Consider the following 21,556-nt stretch of genomic DNA (forward strand, 5'->3'; position numbering starts at 1 on the left):
GGGGCCGGCGGGAGGCGAGAGCCGGCAGTCGGGGCGCGCCGGCGCTGTATTTTGGCGGGTGCGCGACGGCTGGATTTGGAGCCTTGAGGGAGAGGGGAAGAAAGGTGGGGAACGGGTGTAAGAAGGAGATGAGGATTACGGGGAGAAAGGGTTAGAAGGCAGGGAGAGGAGGAGTGAGAACAAGCCAGCCCGGGAGGTAGAAGGAGGCAAAAAACCAGGGAGGGTATTAAGGAAGCCGGACAGAGAATGATGTTAGGAAGACCAAGACTGGCAAGAGGGATCCTGGGGGTAGGTGTGAGAGCAGGGGTCTGAAGGGGAAAGCTGCTCAGGGGATGGTAGTGCGGTGAGGGATGCTGGGGTAAGAGTTGGAAATGGCAGGCAAGGGAGGACAGAGCTGGGGTAATAGTTGGGAGTAGAAGAGAGAGTGATTAAGAGCCAGACGTGACAAGGGTGTGAACTAGTGTAGAGCGAGATGAGCTGAAGGACTAGGACCGGCTGAGGGTTGGGAGCTGAGACGTTCTGAGAAAGGTATGGGTTAGTGGGTGGGCAGTGGGTGTAAATTCTTGAAAGTGAGGGAGTGTGAATGAGACTCTTGTACTAGTACTAGGTGGAGTTAGGAACAAGTGTGGTGGAAGGGTGAAAGGAGATAGAGGTGGGAGATGGAGCTTTTGTCAGACAATTCGGGGACCAGAAAGGCTGACAGGAGAAGAGAGTAAGGTGTAAGAAGTGATGGCGGTCTGGGACAGGGTAAGTGGTGAATCGTATTAATTGATGAGGCTCAGCAAGATCCAAGGTGAAAGAGTGAGGGGAAGAGACAGGACTGTAGGTGGAGGGTGAGAGGAGCAAGACAGAGATGGGCCCCAGAGATGGAACCTAGGAGGGTGGGATGGGCAGTAAGGGAAGAGAACAGGGTTAAGGGAAGCTGGGGGAGTCTGCTGGATGCAGAACTGGGGTAGACCGCACTGGGCTGGGAATCACAAGCGCATGTTGTGGGGAGATGCTCCAGAAGGTCTGCTTGGGTCAGGGCACAGACGCTGTAGCGAAGGATCAAGTGTAGGGAGCCTTTTGGAGCAGCAGAGGAGGAACCATGGTGAGTGAAAAGAGACCTAGAGATGGGGTAAAAACTAAAAAGTAAGAGTGGGGGGGTGCGGGAGAGGAATTCTTTGTTGAGAACTGTGTGTTGAAACTATGAATCCTTTTGTCCGTAAAAGCAGGAAATTCCAGAAACCTCTTTTTCTCTTCAAGGAATCTTGAATCTGCTTCCACCTTGAATTGCTTTTAATTCAACTTCCCAACCACTTTGAAAAGCTGAGACCCGTTTTGATTTGATTTTGTTCATGTATGATTAATAAAGCGTCAGCATGCGGAAAACCTCTGCATTTCACTAGTGTTGTACTAGATAATAGGAAAATAAGTTGTATTTATTTACACTGTGGTTGTGCCTGTGTGGTAGTGTCGTCTGGTAGCAGTGTGGTACCTGACAAGCACCCGGCAGAGTGCCTTATCCACAGCATTTCATGTTTGTGGGAGAGCCCACTGTTGAGATGGAGAAAGATGAATATCTTTTTGTTTTGATTCATCGACCAGATTTCTGCCTAGTTTTTGGTGGCTGGAGAATATTGAGACATTTCAGAGAAAGGCAAGTAACCAACCGGGAAAGTTTGTTGGGGAAGAGATGTAAATCAGGGCTGTGAGGGCTTTGAGTTCCTGAACTGCGTTTAGCTTTGTGTGGGACATTTTATACTGTAGTAGGTAACTCACCCATTTAACAAAATGGAATAAAGAAAGGGAGGTTTGTAGAAGAGTGGAGGATTGTTTGGAGTGAGACTTAGCTTTTAGGCTAAGTAATGAATGTATGGGTAATTTTTATCATGAAAAAAACCTCTCTATGATAATGCAAGCTGGAGCTTTGGACAGCTCCATTGCATCTCCTGTTTTGCAGTTGTGAATAAAGACTGCAATCTTAATATTAAATTTCTAGAAGTTTTTGATTTTTAAGACACTTTTGGAAATTAAAACAAGATAAGAAGTTTGGGACAGAATTTAGATTTTTCTTATTGAGTATTTTGATGATTTTTATTCTGAAGCTTTTACATTTAGCTGAGAATACGGACAATTGCTTTCTTGCATTTGATGGTGCCAAAGGATAGCAAGTAATTTACTTAAGAAAAAAATGCAAACTGTTCTTTAGATTCTTTTTGAGGTTATTTCATTAGTGTATGTTAAGATACACAAAGATGCTTTTTTTTCAAAGTTGTGTAAATTTTGGATTGCCACTGATTTGTGGGTGTTTGTACAAATAGCAAAGATTAGGTAGATGGCATTTGTAACAGTTAGCAAACATTAAATTTTGATTAGTGGATAACAAACATTGGTTATTAATATATGTGAATAATTTAGAATCTTAAATCTTTCTGGATTCAGCTGCTTTGTTCATGGATTCTGGATTCTGTTAAGCAGGTGCTCAAGGTGACTATATTGATTTAGCAGTTTAGCAGAAGATTTTTTTAAATTACTATTTTTGTTGCCAAGTTTCAAGAGGAATAGCCTGAAATGTTAACTTTCAAGCTGAATAACTTTGGTGTGAGGCACCTGTTTCTGAGATGTGTGTGCATATTCCTTTCCTTTCTAGATGTGTATGGCATTACTAGTAGGTTGTATTCTATGGTAGTGCCATTTTTATAATGTAATTGTCTCATACTTGGTATCTTTACATAAATTATTTTAGTCTTGATATTGATGAAGAAAAAATATATAGGTATAAGATCCACCGAAGAATCTCGGTCCTGTTTTTGTTTCTGTATGCTGCCACAGTGTGCTAAATCACCAGTCCTCACTGTGAATGATTACTTCTCAGTTGATATTTCTAAAACTGAAAATGGATAATCTTTTAGTTCAAATGATACTGTTAATAATTTCCCCAATGATAAACTGAAGCTTTATTTTCATTTGTTCATCAAATAGAATTTTACTCAATTCAGCTTTATTTTCTTTATAATCTTATTTGCTAAGCAAAAAACTTTTAAGCTTATATATTCAGATTTGAATGATGGGTTGTGTATAATTAAATGTTTTTTCTGATTAATCATAGACTCTTTGGATGGGAAGAGACCTTGAAAGGACCTCTAGTTTACCCTGCAACTTCAGTCAATATCCCACTTAAATCATCCCAGGTAGATAAAAATTTTCCTGTTTTTGTAAATCTTTAGAGGTAATGCAGCAACCTTTGTAGATATTCTTTTCCAGCATTTAATTATTTTCTCTATAAGGACAGTCTGCCTTCTATCTAACCAGCACACCCTTAATGCTATAGTTGTGTTTGTTTTCTTTTGCCCCTTCTCAATTTTTGAGTAAAAATATCTGCTTACTATAGTATTCAGCAGATTCTAGTTCTCCGTAAATTTAATGATAGTACTACCCATGGATAGTGCTTTTGTGCCAGACACTGTTGTAAACTCTTTGCAGAGTATAATTCATTTGATCCTCAACAGCAGTCCTGTGAGGTCTGCATTATTTACTATTCCCATTTCACATATGATGAAATAGAGGCTCCTTGAGATTGGATGTCTTGGCCAAGGTTATACTCAGACATTTCTACAACTACTGCTTTGATAGTTGATAATATTGTAGTACAGATAATACTGTTCTTTGTGTGTGTGTGTGTCAAGTAGTAACTAAGTGATACATCTCATCTTTTTTTTAGTCCATAAGGTAGAATTCTACCAAGTGGTGGAGATGGGTTTGGGTCCTTGGCATTTTGTAGGCAGTCTGTACTCTACCTCTACTTGACTTGTGAAGAGATCCCTTACCATGCTCTTCTCCAGATTAAACAATTCTGGTTTATTTTATCCCTTAACTGGTCTTGTTGGCCAGTCCTTAAATTATCCCTGTGGTTCTGTTATTAACCTTTCCTCAGTTCCTTTCCAGATGGGGAACCTGGGACAGACAGACACCTTAAGGGCTATGTCTAATGCAAAGATTACATCAGGATTCTTACGTGTTCCTGTCCTTTTCATTATAAAATTGTATTTACAAAACAAAACAACCCCAAACCCAATAAAATGTCTAACTGCATTGCAGATTAAATGGTTACCTGTCTACCTTTTTAGCTAGAAAAAGGTCCTGGACTTGTTATATACCGTATTGATTTGCAGTTGAAAGATTATTGCCCATTGAGGAAAATGAATTCAGATTTCAGTGCACATATCCATAAGCAACATCTGTTTAGACTCTTGCTGGGTTTTTTACTATCTTTATGTGTGCCTGTGTAAGCAATAATACTAAGTACATTTATACATGCTTAATTTGGTTTTAAATAGATTGGTCCTCTTTTTTTCTTATTAAGATTTAATTTTTTTAGAGCACCTTTAGGTTCACAGTAAAATAGAGGGAAAAATACAGATTTCCCATATACCCCCTGCCCCTGCATATACATAGCTCTACGCACCCCCATTATCAGCATCGTGCATCAGAGGGGTTCATGTGTTGTGTACACCTGATCCACTCATTTAAAAAACTAACTAATAATTAGAGTTTACTAAATACTCAGAATGAGCTAAGTAGGTGAATTCTTTGAAACTCAACAATTCTATGAGAGAGCTTATGTTGTTAATACTGTATTTTTTCATGACTTTGATTTTTTTTTACAATGTTTCAGACTTAAGAAAAGTTGCAAAAATGGTACAAGGAACTTGTGTATACCCTTATTCAAATTCACCAGTTGTTTTCATTTTGCCCTGTTTGCTTTATCATTTTTTTCTCACTTGAGTATTTTTCAGCAAGAAAATTTGAAAAAAAAATTGATATGAAGACCTTAATTTTAAAAAGAAAAGGGAAGAATGTTTTGAGTGTATCAGTAAGTTGGTATGTGTTTGATTTTAGTTAACCATGTGAAGCAAAAGAATCTCAAGATTGGATTTAGAGTGAATTTTGTGGGTTTATGGCTTACTGTTTTCAGTGTATTTAATCTGAATAATGAGTTTGTAGGCCCCTCCTTCATCAGCAAAAACTGTTGTGGCGTACCCCCCTGCTGAGGACCTCCCTAGCACCTGCCACGGTGTGCTCGCTCACTCATGAGTCCTCAGCATATGCTAGCTATTGATGCTGTATGGACGATTATTATGTGAAAAAGGGAACCATGGAACTGTTCAACACCCTGACTGAGAAATATTTAGGTGAAATATGTGTTTTGAAAATCCTCATGTAGCTTCCAGGGGCTGGAAAAGATGCAAGTACAAAACGTATCACCTTAAGAACATTGGTTGCATAATGCAAATAGGTTTGCCTTATCGTATGGGGATGGATATAAATATCTTGATGTTCTATGACCTGCCCCCAAAATAAACCTAAATTTTGGGAGTCTTTTCAATTGTCATATAAAGAGATTTAACTACAGAATGAGGCCTCTCTGATTTCAGTGAAAGGACTATAAGCTGTATTCTGTATTCTGACAGTTGAAAAATTCAGCAGTTCTAGGTTTCTTTCCCTCCCCCACTCTAAGTGATCATCAAAGCTATGAAATATAGCTCCTTATTAAAGCCGATTGTAATAATTAAAAACATTTTGCTTTCATAAGGATGGGAAAATTACAAATTATTTGGAAAGCATTCTTTCCAGTCATGCATTATTGTTTCTGAGACATGGGCAGTTTTTAAAGACTATAATACTGTTCCTTTGCCATTTACATGTTAATAGAAGTCTGAAAAGTAAGACGCTCTTCTGAAATTTTCAGGGTTGTTTTTATTATATGTCAAGTTATAAACAGCATTCTGTGACAGGTATTTTCTCTCTTTGTCTTCTATTGAGCTAATTAGTAATTTACACTCTAGTAGCATCTCTTCCAGCCTCACTGTGAAAATGCCTGCTACTCTATGCCTTCTGCGCAGCCTGGGCTGGCAAGTGATTGGGGGCAGATGTTGGTTACCACATGAGAAGGATCAGGGATAGAATTTTTTTGTGTGTTGTGTTTTTATAAACATATAGGCTTTTGTACGTCTTGCCCCTGCCCTCTGCTCAAGTAGGAATGTTACAGCCTCCTGTAATCCAAAGCTACTGTCCTTGATTCAATTTTGTATTGTTTTCTCTCCCCACCCCCACCCCAACACTGTGGGATTTGGGGAGGATTAACAGGGCAGTCTGGCATAGTTTCATGCCCAGGAAACTGGTCTTCGCTGCTCTCTCCCCTTGTCAGCATACAGAGCTTCTTATCACTGTTCTTAGAACCCAACCAGTGCTTCTCTTGCTGGGGAAATTCTGTGAGGGGAGGAGGGTGGCCCTGTTACTAAATGAAACGTCCTCTGGGAAGTTAGGAAGATGCTTCCATGTGACGCACATATCCCTCCAAAGGAAGGGTAGGCCCTGCTTTTGCAGCAGCATTTTCAGAATGCAGCTTTGAGTGACCAAAAGTAATTTATAGCTTGGTTTTAGCACTTTATCACATTGGTATCCTGCCCTTTTCTGCCCCTACTCTGTCTCTTTCTGCCAGTCTCTGACATGGGAAAGGTGATGTAGCGTATCTGTCACATGCTCACTTGGATAGGCCATGTGGGCATATTAAAGTAGCAAGAGCTTTTGACTTTGAAGTAAAGTCTTAAGGAGCAATTTATTCTGTGAAGAATAAAAATTTTAATTGAGAATTAAAGGAAGGGTGAAGAGGGGTTTACTGATTTTAGCAGTTTTGAGCTAAAACCTTTCTGGAATGCTAGATAATTTGTGGTATTTTATCTTTGCAGTTAGGGGCACTAATTTATCAGGATAGTAAGGTCAGAGTCCCTGTTAGTGCTAATTAGAGTCTCCCTGACAAAAATTGTTATCTGGAGGTGGCCACATAGAAAACCAGGTAAGAAAATGTGTGAATACCTCAGTTCAGCCATCATTGCTAATAGCATCGTAATCACACAAATCTTGACAGTGAATTGGTATTCATGAACAGAGGATATTTCATTTATGTAAGCATTCGCAGAGCATGTAGGGCTGTGTTAGTGTTTGTTTTCATAATCCAGAGTGCCTAGAAGATTCCTATGGATGCCGCTGTGAACATTTACTTCTCTTATTTTCCTTTTTCCACATTCTAGTATGACCATTTATATCAGTTGTCTTAGTTATATTGGATGTTCATGGCTGAACTCTAATTATACTCTTGTGCTTTAACATCTAAAAGATTAATAAGCAACATTTTGTATAGAAAAGTAAAATTTCATTAAAGAAGACTTCATACAGAGAAGTGTATAAGTAAGGATGAGAAAGCGAATACGTGACTAAGGAATTGAATATGTGCTTTTAAAAGTTTCTTCTGAAATGTATGGCAGAGCTTGAAGAACCAATAACAGTGCATTTCAAGTGAAAGATAACTGTGTTTTACTAAAGAGTGAAACTCATTTGTGGTTGGTTTCATTGTCTGCTTCCCACCAAAATCCCAGATTGGTTAAACCTTGTAGTCTCCCCAGTTACACTGTTAATGTGCTGCTTGAAATTTTTTTTCTCTGTAGGCAGTTCAGCTTAGCCTATAACTAATAATAAATTCAAAATCTATTTAAGCTATAAATTCAGTAATCTTAATCATTTAAATAATACAAAATAAAACATGTAATTATCACTTTTTACCTATCAGATGACAGATTAAACAACTTGATGATAGCCAGTAGTGGGTGAGGATGTGGGAAAATTGGAATTTTCACACACTGTTGGTGGGAATATAAGTTTCCAGTTCCTTGGAGGTAAATTTGGCAATGTCTATTAGAATTTAAAATGTGTGTATCCTATGATCCAGCAGTTCCACTTCTAGAAATCTGCCCTATAGAAATATTCATATGCTTGCAAGAAAAATATGAGTACAAAGTTTTCTTTATAGCATTGCTTGTTATAGCAAAAAAATTATTTCTGTCAGGGAGTGGTTAAATAATGTATGATGGGTCTATACAGTGGAATACCATTAAGCTGTTAAGAATGCAGTGAATCTCTTTTTGCTCATATAGAAAGATGTCCATTGTTATGTTACAGAAAAAAGTCATGTTATAGAACAATGTGTACAGAATAGTTCTATTTTTGTAAACTGTATGGACTGTCATTGAGGTGTTCCTTGTTTGGCCTGCGAGGTATTCACATTTTACTCTATATACTTCGGTAGTGTTTAGTTTTAATAAGCTTGTGTTAAAGGGGTTAACGGAGAACATCTTCATAAAGGAATCTTCTGTAGTAGAAAGGAACAGGGGGTTGGCCAGAGTACTGTTCCATTCTTATGAGATACATCAGTCAAGTTTTTGAGTCAGAAATGAGGTCGGGAATGGCAGAAAAAAGAGGAGATACAGTGAAAGTTGAAGCCATTTGGTGAGGGTTTTAAAGGCAGTGATAATGAGCCTGCATTTGATTTGAAAAATGATCTATAAGGTGCAGATGCTAATAGCACTAGTCCGTTGGGTTGTTGTGAGAACTGAATTACATAATGCATACAAAGCGTTTAGAAGAGTGACACATAGTAAGTGTTCAGTCTTAGCTATTATGATAGAGTAAAAATACGTTATCTTTTGTAAGCCTGAATAAATTAATGTGTTGTCTTTTGGCATGTGCAGTGATAAGCCTGCTGACCCCACTGACAGATCACGTAGCTTGGTTTTTTTCCTAGTAGTATTGATGGTTGGCCTATCCTTTCCTATTTTTCACCTTTGATGCTTCTAACACTTAATATCAAAAGCTGAAATCCTGAGAGTTACAACTTTAGAGCTTTAGACATGATATCCCACAAGTTACTATTGGTTTTGTTTAGGAATAGTATCCTGTATACTTGTTAACATTTGGGGTTTGTTAAAAAAGAGGGGAGTAGGTAATTTGGGGAGAACATCATTTTCTGTGTCTGTGGGTGTGGAATAGATACGTCACTTTGCACTGCATATGTTAATCAGTTTTTGTTAGCAGTGCAGTGTAATGAGCATATTAGCTACAACACCTACAGTGGCAGCCAGCAGTCTGCTTGTGAAATCTTTTAGAAAACAGAAATCTGTTGAGAAGGGCTTCTGAACAGATGAAAGGTCTTCTTTGGGAGGAAAATTATATAGAACAAATAATGTAGAAAATTTATCCTCCAAGAAAGGAGTTGTTCTACCTCTGAAACCCCAAGAGAAAAGGTGTTTTACCTGTGGGCTGAGATGTGACAATGTAACTTGTAGGGCTTTTCTTTTTGTGTTTCAACTTTTAAGTTTATCATTTATAGAACTTCAAGTGTATTTATATTTGATGAAAAAATGTATAAAACCTTGAAGAACAATGAATTTCTCACTTTACAGAATATATTCTAATGTGAATTATTTTTCCCTATCACTTCCAGTTAAAGCATATCTTAAAACATGTATCTTTTTGAGGTTTAAAAAACTAAAATCAAGTGGAAATAACAAGAAAATTTATGTTTAAGCACAGTACTGGCACTTAAGAGGTGTTCAGTAAGTCTTTACTGAATAAATGTATGCATGAATGAAAAATATTCTGAATTTGGACTTCATACTCTGTGATGTGAGCACAGTCTATCATTGGTGTATAAAGGCTTTTTTGTTCATCTCCCATTCCCATGTCTATTTTCTTCACCCACTCCACAAGTACCCTCTCTATTATGTTTGATATATGTCCTTGATTCTATATGCATCTTTCTAAAATACTTAGTGATTTTTTTTTGCATACATATTTTTTAATTCCTAAATTGTTCATTATACCACACTGTTGTAGAATTTGACTATAGAATTCTTCTTGTAGAACAAAATAGCAGCAGACTCACAGACTCCAGAAGGGACTAGTGGTTACCAAAGGGGAGGGGTGTGGGAGGGCAGATTGGGAGGGAGGGAGATGGGGATTGAGGGGTATTATGTTTAGCACACATGGTGTGGGGGGGTCACCGGGAAAACAGTGTAGCACAGAGAAGGCATCTGTGACATCTTACTACACTGATGGACAGTGACTGCACTGGGGCATGGGGGGCACTTGGTAATATGGGTAAATGTAGTAACCACATTGTTTTTTCATGTGAAACCTTCATTAGAGTGTATATCAATAATACCTTAATAAAAATTTTTTTAAAAAAAGAATTCTTCCTGTAAAAAATGCTGTAAACCTTACTCTGGTTTTTACTTTTTTTTATTCAACACTATGTTTTAAGAACTGTATATGTATTTGGATGTACACATAGCTTAATTGCTTCTAACTGCAGCTTGGTGTTCTGTGCATCTATTCCCATAGTGATGGATGCCTAGGCTACCATAAACAATGCTACCAATAACAGTCTTGTATGTGTCATTATGGACATGTTTGAGGATTTTTTGTGATACAGACTCAGGAGTGACATTGTAGCACGAGTATTGTCAGGCTGCTGCATGGTGTACCACCATTTTATACCTCACAGTCATTGCATTCCTACCCTCCCCAACATTTGCTATTGAAAACAGTTCTAATTTTTTCTATTTAGTACTATTTCATTGTAATTTGTATTTTCTCATTACTAGTGAGTTTGAACATTTCCTTATACTCTAGTTAGTTGTTTCCCTAATGTGAAATAAGCATGAAAGAATGAACATAGTATTTTTTAAAATTTGTATTGAGGTATAATTGATATATAACATTGTATTAGTTTCAGGTGTATAATATTATTTGATATTTGCCTATATTGTGAAATGATCACAGTAAGTCTAGTTAATGTCTGTCACCATTCTTAGTACAAATCTTTTTTTTTCCCTTGTGGTGAGGACTTTAAAGATCTCTTCTCTTGCTGCATTGCTAAGAGAGTAGACCTGAACAGTGTTTGTGTTTTTCTTAAAGCTGGAGGAACTTTTGTTTAAGCATTGTATTTTGTAAGGTATTAATGTATTTTCTCAAACTTCAAAAAGGACAGAACATCGTACTTTTTGCAGATGATTCAAGTATTGTTTCATTCCCTATTCCAAGAGACTTTTTTAAGCATTCAACTTGAAAGCCGTAGAGAAGGCCACCATTAAAACACCTGATCATCTGTCCTCATTGTCTGCATTTATGCTGCTGTGAGAGCAAGTGTTTTTACCAGAATAGATTTTGGGGGAAAGTGCTTTGTCACATTGGTTTAAAAAATCTCCCCTGGTCAGAAATCAATAGAATATTATTTTAAAAATATCAGATCCAGCTATTTCCCCTGTACAGTCTCCCTAGATGTCAGAAAACCGAGTAATAGGCAACAGCTTCTCTACTTGTCTGTCCTTGAAGAGCCCGACTCTTGAATAATTATGATCTTAACACTCCTTGAATATAAGTAGATGTATTAAATATGATGAATAAATACCATATTATATTCCTCATCTTTGCATGAAAGGGAAATAGAAAATATGTTTTAAATTTTAAAATATTTGAGAAGAGAGAAAAGCATGTTTCCTAATTGAGGGGCCACTTCTTAGGATCTTAGAGAAACTTAGGATACAGTTATTTCAGATTTGCACATGAATCCCAGTATTTGTTTCAGTCTTCAAGGAAGGATAAGTGACTCTTGACAAAAAATGCTCCTTGACTTGTTCCAACAAATTCACACTATTTGAACTTTCCTTTCCGGAGGAAACAATACAGTTTTTAAGTGTTTTCATTTCTGACCCAAATGTGAGGCAATCAAGTTACTATTTTGACTTTGGTTTAGCATCTGCTTGACTAAGTGGAATTTTAATTTGTGAAGTGATTGATGAAGCCATAAACCATGATCTTTCCCCAAAAATACCATAATATGTTAAAAATTTTCCTTTCCCTTCTCACTTTCTTCTGGTTTTGTGGTTGTAACCTTAGAGTCCCATCTATCAGCAAAACCTTTCCTGTTCTTAATTTTTCTCAAACGGAGTCGCACTGTATGCTAAGGTATAGAGTTTTCAAATACTTTGATTTTGGTGTGTCTTGAAAATTGCTTTTTCCCCCGCAGAAATCTTGCTTGGAAAATTATGTTTTTAGATGTGATTTTAAGATATTCTTTTTAACCTTTTCAAGAATATTTTGAAATTTAATATTTAGCAATGTTAAAACTATAGTATAAAGTATATAGTATATACTATAAAGTATATAGTATAAAGTATGTAGATAGTATAAAAAAAGAATACTTGCTTTTCCTCTCCTCAACATTCTGCCTTTTCAGGGACCTTGATTTTCTACTCTTCTAGTTGTTAAATAATATGCTTACATACTGCTATTTTTAAGTTTGTATAGGCTGTTCTCTAGACCTGCACATCTGTCATCCTTAGATCTACCTTCTTACATGACCTAGGAATTTCCTTCACCTCTCTATGTTGGGACCTCCTGTTTCCTGGACCCCCATATCTTTCTCCTTCATTTTTACTCTTTAATTAAGCAATTCCTCTAGAAGGTTCATAAGAAAAAGATGCATGGGATGTAAATTTGTTTGAGAACCTGCATGTATGAAAATGTCTTCATTTTCTCTCATACTTGCTTTATACTTTTCTTGGGTATAAAATTCTAAATTGGATAATATTTTCTCTGAGTTTAACAGGTATTACTCTCTTAGTTTCTATCTTCTATTGTTGCTAATGGAAAATCTGATGGTATTCTGATGCTGATTTTTTTTCCTTTCTTGGTTGCTTTTAGGATCTTATTTATCTTTGTCTCCAATGTTCTGAAGTTTTATGATAGTCTGCTTTACCATGGGCCTTGTTTTACTGGGCACACCAAGGGCCTTTTCAGTTTGGAGACAGATTTTCCAGTTTGGGGAGATTTTCTTGAATTCTTAAGTTCTAACCAACCTCCTTCTCCCTTTGCCTCTAGTTTTCCTAGTCTTTCTCTCTGGAACTTTTATTATTTGTGTTTGGAATGTATAGACTGATGAGTCTTTTAATTTTCCCATCTTTTCTATTTCTCAACTTTTTGTCTCTTTGTTCTGCTTTCTGGGAGATGTCTTGAACTTCCATCTTCTGATGCTTTTAATTAGTTTTATGTTTCTGATATGTTTTAATTTTCAAGAGTCCTTTTCTCTGAATGTTGCTTTTTAATAGTCTTCTGTTTTTGTTTTGTGGGTGGAATAGCTCCTCTTTGAGTATGTTAATTAGAGTTAATTTGTTTTTCAGCCTCCCACAGCATCTCTGTTTCTTTAAAATATCTTTACTTAATCATTTGTTTTGATCTTTCATTTAGGAGATTTCCTTAAATGTATAGCCTTTGCTGTCTTACTCTTATTCCATAACCAGCCACTGAAAAACTGAAAGCTGGGTTTGCTGGAGTGGGGACTTCCAAAAGTTAATTGTTGGTCTTCATTATACCAGGGACCCAACTTTTTTTGGGGGGATCACCTCTAGCAGTCAGTATTTGTAGGTGCTTTTCTCTTGGCTATGTTCTTCCCCAGAGAGTATGCCCCAATCATTGACTTATATACCTGGCTGCAGCATTTAGGGAAAGAGCTGGGGATATCTACCTTTCAGGGTATCAACTTTCCCTCACTCACAATCTTTTTAGACTGGTAGGCCTGCCCCTATTTATGCTTAAGTCCAGAGTCTTTCTGATTTCCAGATAATAAACTTCCCATCCTCTGATCTCTGGTCTTCTTGGGGTCAGGGTGGGAATTTTGCAGTAGAACTCTTACCCTATTCTTTTATTTATTTATTTTTTTATTTTGGTATCATTAATCTACAATTACATGAAGGACGTTATGTTCACTAGGCTCCCCCCCTCACCAAGTCCCCCCCAACTACCCGTTCACAGTCACTGTCCATCAACATAGTAAGATGCTGTAAAATCACTACTTGTCTTCTCTGTGTTGCACAGCCCTCCCTGTGTCCCCCCCCACACTATACATGTTAATCGTAATGCCCCCTTTCTTTTTTCCCGCCCTTATCCCTCCCTTCCCACCCATCCTCCCCAGTCCCTTTCCCTTTGGTAACTGTTAGTCCATTCTTGGGTTCTGTGCTTCTGCTGCTGTTTTGTTCCTTCAGTTTTCTTTTGTTCTTATACTCCACATATGAGTGAAATCATTTGGTACTTGTCTTTCTCCGCCTGGCTTATTTCACTGAGCATAATACCCTCTAGCTCCATCCATGTTGTTGCTACCCTATTCTTTTTAAAGCCCTCCATGCTATCTCCACTTTCAGGTGCATTCTGAGATTTTCTGCTATATCCTAGCACAGTTCATTTTCCTCTGGGCTTCCTCTTAACATGCTCTTAGTTTTTACTTTCTTTACCCTGCTAAATCCAGTAACTTATCCAGCTGCTTATCAGGTTCCAGAAACTTTGTTGTAATTGTTTCTTATTCCTGACTTGCAGATTTACTGCCATTTTAATGGAGTTACAGAGGGAGGAGAGAAGTAAGTGCAGGTGTTCAATACATCATCTTTCACTGAAAATCCAGGCTTATCTCTTTGATGCTCTGTTTCAGTATAAGACTTCCTAGGTGAATGGCTTGTGGCAATTGCAAATGTTTGCTACAGTAGCAGAATTGTATATAACAAATTCATTTTATCTTTTTGCTACTCATAGATTAACCCCTACATATAACTTGCTATAAGAGAATGACATCTGAATGGCTTTGGGAAGTTTACAGAGAGAATAATAGAAATTTAGACCATTATGTTCCTTTACAGATGAGGAAACTGAGACCAGTGAGCAAAAGTGGGTTACTTATATTCACTTATCTATCTGAAATAGAACCGAGTCTCTTCTGTGTTCTTTTCATTACAAGTATGGTCCTATTGTATCTCATTAAAGTAAATGAAAACAAGAACCCTTTACCCTTTGCTTATGTTACCCAAATATTAATTTTGTATAGGCTTTAAGTTGCAGTTACAGAATTTTGTTTTTTTTATATTTTTCTTCCTGTTATTATTTGGGGTGTAGTTTTATTTTGGCGAACTTTAAAACTTGAGAAAATTTGTGACTCACCATTTAAAGATGTTTCTGCTTTGAAGAATTTATATTTAGCATTTAAGAGGTTTTTTTTTTCTGCCTACTATTCCCTTCTCAGTGGATATCAAAAGTTCTTTGAGGGGGAGGGTGGAAACTCTTTCCTGAGTGTAATTACATCAGGTAAAATTATTTAGAACAAATTGGAATGCCTGTTTAGGAAACAGGTGTTGAAAAAAATGTCATCAGATTTCTTTGGAGAAATCCTACCATGCTTTCTTTACTAATGTTTAGTAATTCTCAAGTCTTCTAAGACCCCTTCTCCATTTTACTCCATGCTACATAAATCTTTTGCCTTACTTCCCCTTCCCTTCTATATTTTGAACTTTGTACAATTTGGCCCCAGAACATCACCAAACTCATTATATGCTGACATAGAATTCTTTGGTTATTTTTATTTGTATGTGAAATCCTGGGGGCAGAAACCCTGCTTTATACTTTTGAATAAACCCACTTATACACATATTTTCAGAGTGCCTTCTTTGACTGAGTTCTGGACTCCTCAGTAATATCCTTTGGGGGACATATTAGGTCTTTAACAGATTCCTGATGGTTTGGTATAAATTTACCTTTTCTGTAGTCGCTATTGTGAAGCATTTGAAAGAGTGGGTTCTGCCCCTTCCTTTGTGTCACATTGGTGACTAGCAGTAACAGCTGGGAACAGAGTGGGGAAATCCTGTTGTCTGGAAGCTAAGGTGTCTAATGTTCCCTTATCTGGAAAGTAAACATGTTGGAAGAGAAGCCCTCTGAGCTTCCTTACAACCTCCAGATTTCACAGTCATAAAGAGGTGTTCCCAATGAATCAGTGAGACCCTTTATAACAACTGACCTGCAAAGAAAAATAATGTCCCTTAGGGTTGAGTGGAATCCAATGGAAATTTTTCAATGACTGAGCCAAGCTGTTGCATACATCATCTGCAGTAACCTAGAACACTCAGAATGATAGAGCATTGTTTTTTCTCTCCCCTGCGTCTGAGGTTAAACAATGCTTTCTCATCATCATACTTCAGAAATATATTAACTTTTATTTTTTATTGTGAAATGTGTCATATGTGAAATACACTTTAAGACACATGTTTATTTTAAAGGCTAGTAAAACAAAAGCTGGGGTAACCATCCTGTAAGTGTAAAGTTCTCTGTTTGATCTTCCCTTATGCCCCACCCTACGTTATCCAGTTAACCTAACTATTATCACGAAAGTTAGGATTTGGGTTTTCTTTATTGTGTTTAAATTGTAAACCTGAAAACAAAAATAGCTCAATAATGAAAGGCCTTCAATTTTTTTACATGTATATTTTTTTATACAAGATAATACAAGAAAAATAGTTAACATTATTAAGCCATTGACTCCTTCAAGCACTTTCCACATCATAACTCTCCAACAACTATGTGAGATAGGTGAGGAAACTGAGGCTAGGAGCTAGGAGATGGGTCCTACTAGGAATTAATATCCTTTCTTTATCTGTGAAATGCTGCTGATTCTTAATCTCATGAAATTAATTGAACAAATATATGTGAAAACACCTCACACAGCATGGTATCTAGTAGGAGTGTAATAAATTGTTTATAAATGTCCTCTTCCCATTAAAATTATTACTCTGTGCTGACAAAATTGTTGTATAATACTTATAAAATGTGCTTGGTAATGACAGAATTAATACTTTAAAACAGTTTGAATGTTTGCTGGCAGACTGAACTCAACCAATTCATAATATTTATGGTATGTGGGGAATATTAAAAGCAGGATTAGATATAAGCACAGTGATGAAATAGCAGCTCTGGTGTGTGCTCATTTTTGTGGCTGGCATTGCTGTTCCTACAAAGTAAATGGGATTTGGTATTGTTTTTGTTCGCATATATTTATCTTGGTGATTGGGGAGAATGCAAATATTATGCTATTGCTTTTAGGTTATTTTAGGTTTTGGTGAGAAGGAATTCCCAATCTGGCTAAGAGCTTATGCCCTTTATTCCTTATTAAGCTGTTAGTTAAGACCAGGGTATTACTTAACTAAAGTAAAGACCCAGATACCAAACACATTTTAGGATTCTTAAGCTCTACCTGAATGATCAGGCTCTTTTATCCTAACATGCCCCTCAAGCCCCTGGAATATTCAAATATCAGTGTCTCTTCTTACCAGAATAATGATCTGAAGTCTTTGCTTATTTTTGGTAGCAAGGAAAGAAAAGCTAACCCATGTGCAGCTCTTGTCAGTTTATAGTGCACTCACACAGACATTTTCTTACTTGATCTTCATTGCATGCTTGGAAGGGAGTAGAGCTGACGTGATATCCATTTCCAAGTGAGGGATGTAGAGGTCCCAAGACATTAGTGAGTTGTCTGAGGTCACACTGCTAGTAAGTGGATAACCTTAAACCCAAGCCTTCTGATTCTAAATCTAAGGCTTTTTCACTCTCCCATGGTCTTATGTCCCTTATAAATTAACAGACCCATCTTGTGTCTTATTAGATGTGGAAATTAATCAATGAGGCAGATGCATTCCTAAAATCATTTTGGTTCTAACTTCCACACAGGCATTTAGGGAAGAAGATTCTTAATGTGGGGCTTGACCACCTTTCAGTCTGAGCCTCTGGATCTCTTACACATCATCATATCGATCCCAAATTGTTCTTATTTAAGAAGGCTACAACAATCTGAAATGCTTTTTTATTAAAGTATCTTTGATATACAATCTTATGTTGGTTTCAAATATACAACACAGTGATTCAACAGTTACCCATATTATTAAATCTTCACCCCCTCTAGTGCGGTTACCATCTATCAATGTAGTAAGATGTTACAGAATTATTAACTATATTCACCATGCTGTACTACCGTCTCATGACCAACTTACAATATGAAATGTTTTGTTCTAATACAAAAGTGTATGTGTAGAGAGGTGATAAAATTGCAGTTTACAGTGGTAATTGCTGTGTGAAGTTTTCAACTGAAAATACTTTATAAATGTTAGAATACACATTGCCTAAGAAGTAAAATCTGAAATAAATGTAAAAGAGGGAGGTCCTCTCTATCAGTGATTCATTCAACCAACAACATACATTAAGTCAACAGGACACAAAAATGAAGGACAAACAGTCTTGGTCCTCAGGAAGCTCACAGTCTAGGTTGTCATTTCATTTATATTGTATAACAGAGCTTCATAAACCCATGGACCACATTTCTGTCTAATGGTGAAAAAGCATTTTAATAAACAGCTTATATTTATATAAACAGCTCAATTCATTTGGAAGTGAACTTATATTTACCACCCAGATGAGTCAGAGTATGTAAATGCAATCCTAGCACCCTTTGTATTTCACATAAAATCATAAATCTGTCTGTTTTTCAGTTTCTGTGCAGAGATCCTAAATTTGAACTTAATGCCATTATTCAGAGCTGTTAGTGGATAAAACCGATGGCAAACTAAGAACTTAGAATCTTTGAACAGTAAAGTCAGCAGATCTTGAAACTTTTGTTCATGCTGTCCATGCTGTGCACAGAAATGTAACATGTTTCTTTTTGCATTATTATTTACTTTGTGTGATATCTGCAAAATTTTGGAATTTAAATTTTAGTGGGACTGGAGACCACATGGCTCCTTAGTGGCAGAGTGTGAACTGAAACCCAGGCCTCCTGAACCTAGTCCAGCTCTCTTCCTACCACTCTACGATGGGCTTCCTAACTTAGTGACCAACAGAGATTTAATTGTGGTCTTCTTAAAATTTTACATGAGGTTTCTTTATTTAGTTTTGGATGCATGAAAAATTTTTCCATATTTAGTTGAAAGAGTGTCTTCTGCCTTTGTATCTTCCAAGGCTTTTGGCTGTTTTTTCTTTGATTAGATATGAGTGATCATTTATGGTTAAAGTAATTACTTATGACATCAACCTAAAAGTATGTTATTTTGTAGACTTTCTATCCAACTACAGAGAAAGCATCTAACTCAGGTTCTGAGCCACTGGTTCTTTGGCAGTGACAATGAGAACATTGTTTCTACTCCAGAACAATCAACATTAGAAGGAACTACCTAGGTTATCATACCTACCTTTTCTGCTCTCAGGGCTATCCTGAGGCAGCTGAGAGGTATGTGTGAAAGCACATGTTGCATGCATGCATTCATGCATGAATCTTCTGATTATCTGTATACCTGAGACTTTTTGTTATCAGATATTTTCCTACATGAGCTTACAGATTGGAATAGGCTAAAAATGTGACTGGGTCAAAGAAGACACTTAAATCCAGCAAGACATCATTGATAGTAAAATTCCAGAGTGAATGGGTGGTGGGAAATAAGCCTACAGCATTAGTGCCTTAAAATGTGAATGGCAATAACACATGGACTTGAATTTTTTTCTTTGTTTAATAGCCAGCCTCTTATTCTTTTATCAATATTTACTGAGCACCTAGTAAGGAAGAGGAACATTTTTAGGTATCACTGACGTTCACTAAGTAAGACAAGATGCTATTGCTGTTCTCCAGGAACTTACAAGGGAACGCAGTTACAAAATACAGTTTAGAATAATAAATGATTGTATTTTGGAGTGTGCCACATGACTGACCTTGTTGGAAAGGTATAATCTTGGTTGAATTGTTTCCTGATTTAAATGTATTAGTATTCTCTTGGTCAACTTTTTAAACTTTTGAAAATATTATAAAATGTGTATAATATATTAAAATATTTTGATATATGTAATATATAAACAATATTTTAAATATATAATCTTTATTAAATGACCATCTAAATGGATGTCATCCACACTTTTAGTTTGTTCCTGCTTGTAGTGATTTGTTTTATTTATCTGTAATTCCATTCCCCTCCTTTCAAAAGTATATTGCACACACATAACGTGGGGTGGGTGGGCACGGGGAAGGTAGTATAGCACAGAGAAGACAAGTAGTGACTCTATAGCATCTTACTACGCTGATGGACAGTGACTGTAATGGGGTATGTGGTGGGGACTTGATAATGGGGGGAATCTATTAACCACAATGTTGCTCATGTGATTTTATATTAATGATAACAACAACAACAAAAAGTTCTGGAATATGTGTAGATACATTTATTTTGCAAAAAAAATGTTATATTGCAGTAGTTTAAATGATGTAAGTGGGAATGTATTTGAATGTGTAGAGTTTTATTGATAGTTTTCAGAATTAAGATGACTTATGATTTCCCTGTTTTCAAGATCACCATCATAATTATTGAAGTCATTACTCTTCAAATTAATAGCTGTTTCATAGGGCTTTGAAGCCTCAACTCTATGTAGTAACATATCTAGATTTTATTTCATATAAAACTGATTATTGTAGTCAGCTTTTGGTGAGCATCCAACATTAATTCACATAACTTGGATTTAAGTGTAATTAAGTTAACTTTTAATCTTTTTGTGTTCTTATATTGAAAATAGGGTTATTTGGATAACAAAGAGGAAAATTTTATGGATATAAAAACCCCTATCCATACAATGTCAGCTTAGCTTTCTGGACAGATTTGCCTCAAACCTCCAGCCTAGACCATTCGGAATCTGTAAGCTCTTCCTAAAAATATTTGTGGCTTATATCATCTTGCAGTGGCTTTTGCCTCCTGGGCCCTCACTTTCTTGCCTTGTGCCTCCAGTATGCACTTGGCTCTTTCTCTGATTTTCAGAAAGGCCCTGTTAGCACAAGGTATTTATGGGTCTAGTACACCTAACTGAATAAAGAAAGCAAAATAGAAGTGGGGTGAGCCTTACATTGCATTAATGCAGCTTCCCTAGTAAGGCATCCCCATTCTTAAAATGTTTTCAGACCTTCCTTGACCTGAGAACTTCACTGCTACCTAATCCCAGCTTTGCTCCTCTATACTAACTCTTCTTTTCTTCTCTTCCTTTCCTTCTCCTCATGATTCTCTCTGTCCTTTTCAAAGGTAAAATAATAAATTCTTCCTCTTGTTTAATGAAGAGCAAACAATTTCTTTTTCTTGACAACCATTTTGGGATGTCAACAGCGATTCTGCAGGGAACCTTTCACCCCAAGGGGACTGGAGGACATGAGAGGTGGGGGACCCATACTGGGGGAACATATTTTCACAAAGAATGTTCCTTCTAAGGGGAATGCTTGTGTTAGTTATTAAGATAACAAAATAGAGAACTTTTATCTTGTTATGTGGCAACTGACAGTTTACTAATCTCAAGCTTATTGAGTCCTGCTTCCTGAATAAAGTGTCAGAAACCTAAAAAATTATTATACATGTAATTTGTCCAGTCCTACATTCCAGGCATCTTTGATTAATATAAAGTCCTGTGTGTAGAATGTATGCTGCTTTTAAAGAAGCAGGGTGCTTGCCCAAAAGTCATGATCCCACCTAAAACGAAGGAGTCACCTCCTGGCATCTTTCACTGTAAATTTCACTTATGCAAGAATAATTTTAGCTTTTGATATTTGAGTATTTTTGTTACCATGAATATGTTTTTGTTTTTTGTGACAGTTTCAGGTTATAAGCAAAGACTGTGTGCAAGTTTTTAAATCCTAAAACAAATGCAGAAGTGCATTTTTCAGGAAGTAAACTTTATATGTTCCATTTATGGATCAGTCTGTTCACAAGGAACTGAATTGTTGATTGCCCTTAGCTGAAAAAAAAGTCACAGTTTTTTTCACTGTTTTACACGAATTATGAGGACTGTAGGGAGTTCACTA

General features: G+C 36.7%; 1 protein-coding gene across 14 annotated transcripts in view; it reads left to right on the plus strand.

Annotated features, from left to right (window-relative positions):
• Nucleotides 1-21,556, plus strand: part of USP49 (ubiquitin specific peptidase 49) — an 83,049-nt gene that overhangs the window by 10,097 nt on the left and 51,396 nt on the right. For 3 of the 14 annotated variants that reach the window (XM_036927577.2, XM_057493997.1, XM_057493999.1), the window contains exon 2: nucleotides 3,092-3,173. The exons of 6 other annotated variants lie outside the window; for them this stretch is intronic. The gene's annotated coding sequence lies outside the window, so the exon portion shown is untranslated. Of the gene's footprint in view, nucleotides 1-53; nucleotides 1,091-3,091; nucleotides 3,174-14,247; nucleotides 14,289-14,460; nucleotides 14,593-21,556 lie in introns of those variants that run through there. 5 more of the 14 variants (XM_057493994.1, XM_036927579.2, XM_057493996.1 and 2 more) reach the window with 4 other exon arrangements.

Source organism: Manis pentadactyla, chromosome 16, assembly GCF_030020395.1.
Source record: "Manis pentadactyla isolate mManPen7 chromosome 16, mManPen7.hap1, whole genome shotgun sequence".
In the NCBI taxonomy this organism is placed as follows: Eukaryota; Metazoa; Chordata; class Mammalia; order Pholidota; family Manidae; genus Manis; species Manis pentadactyla.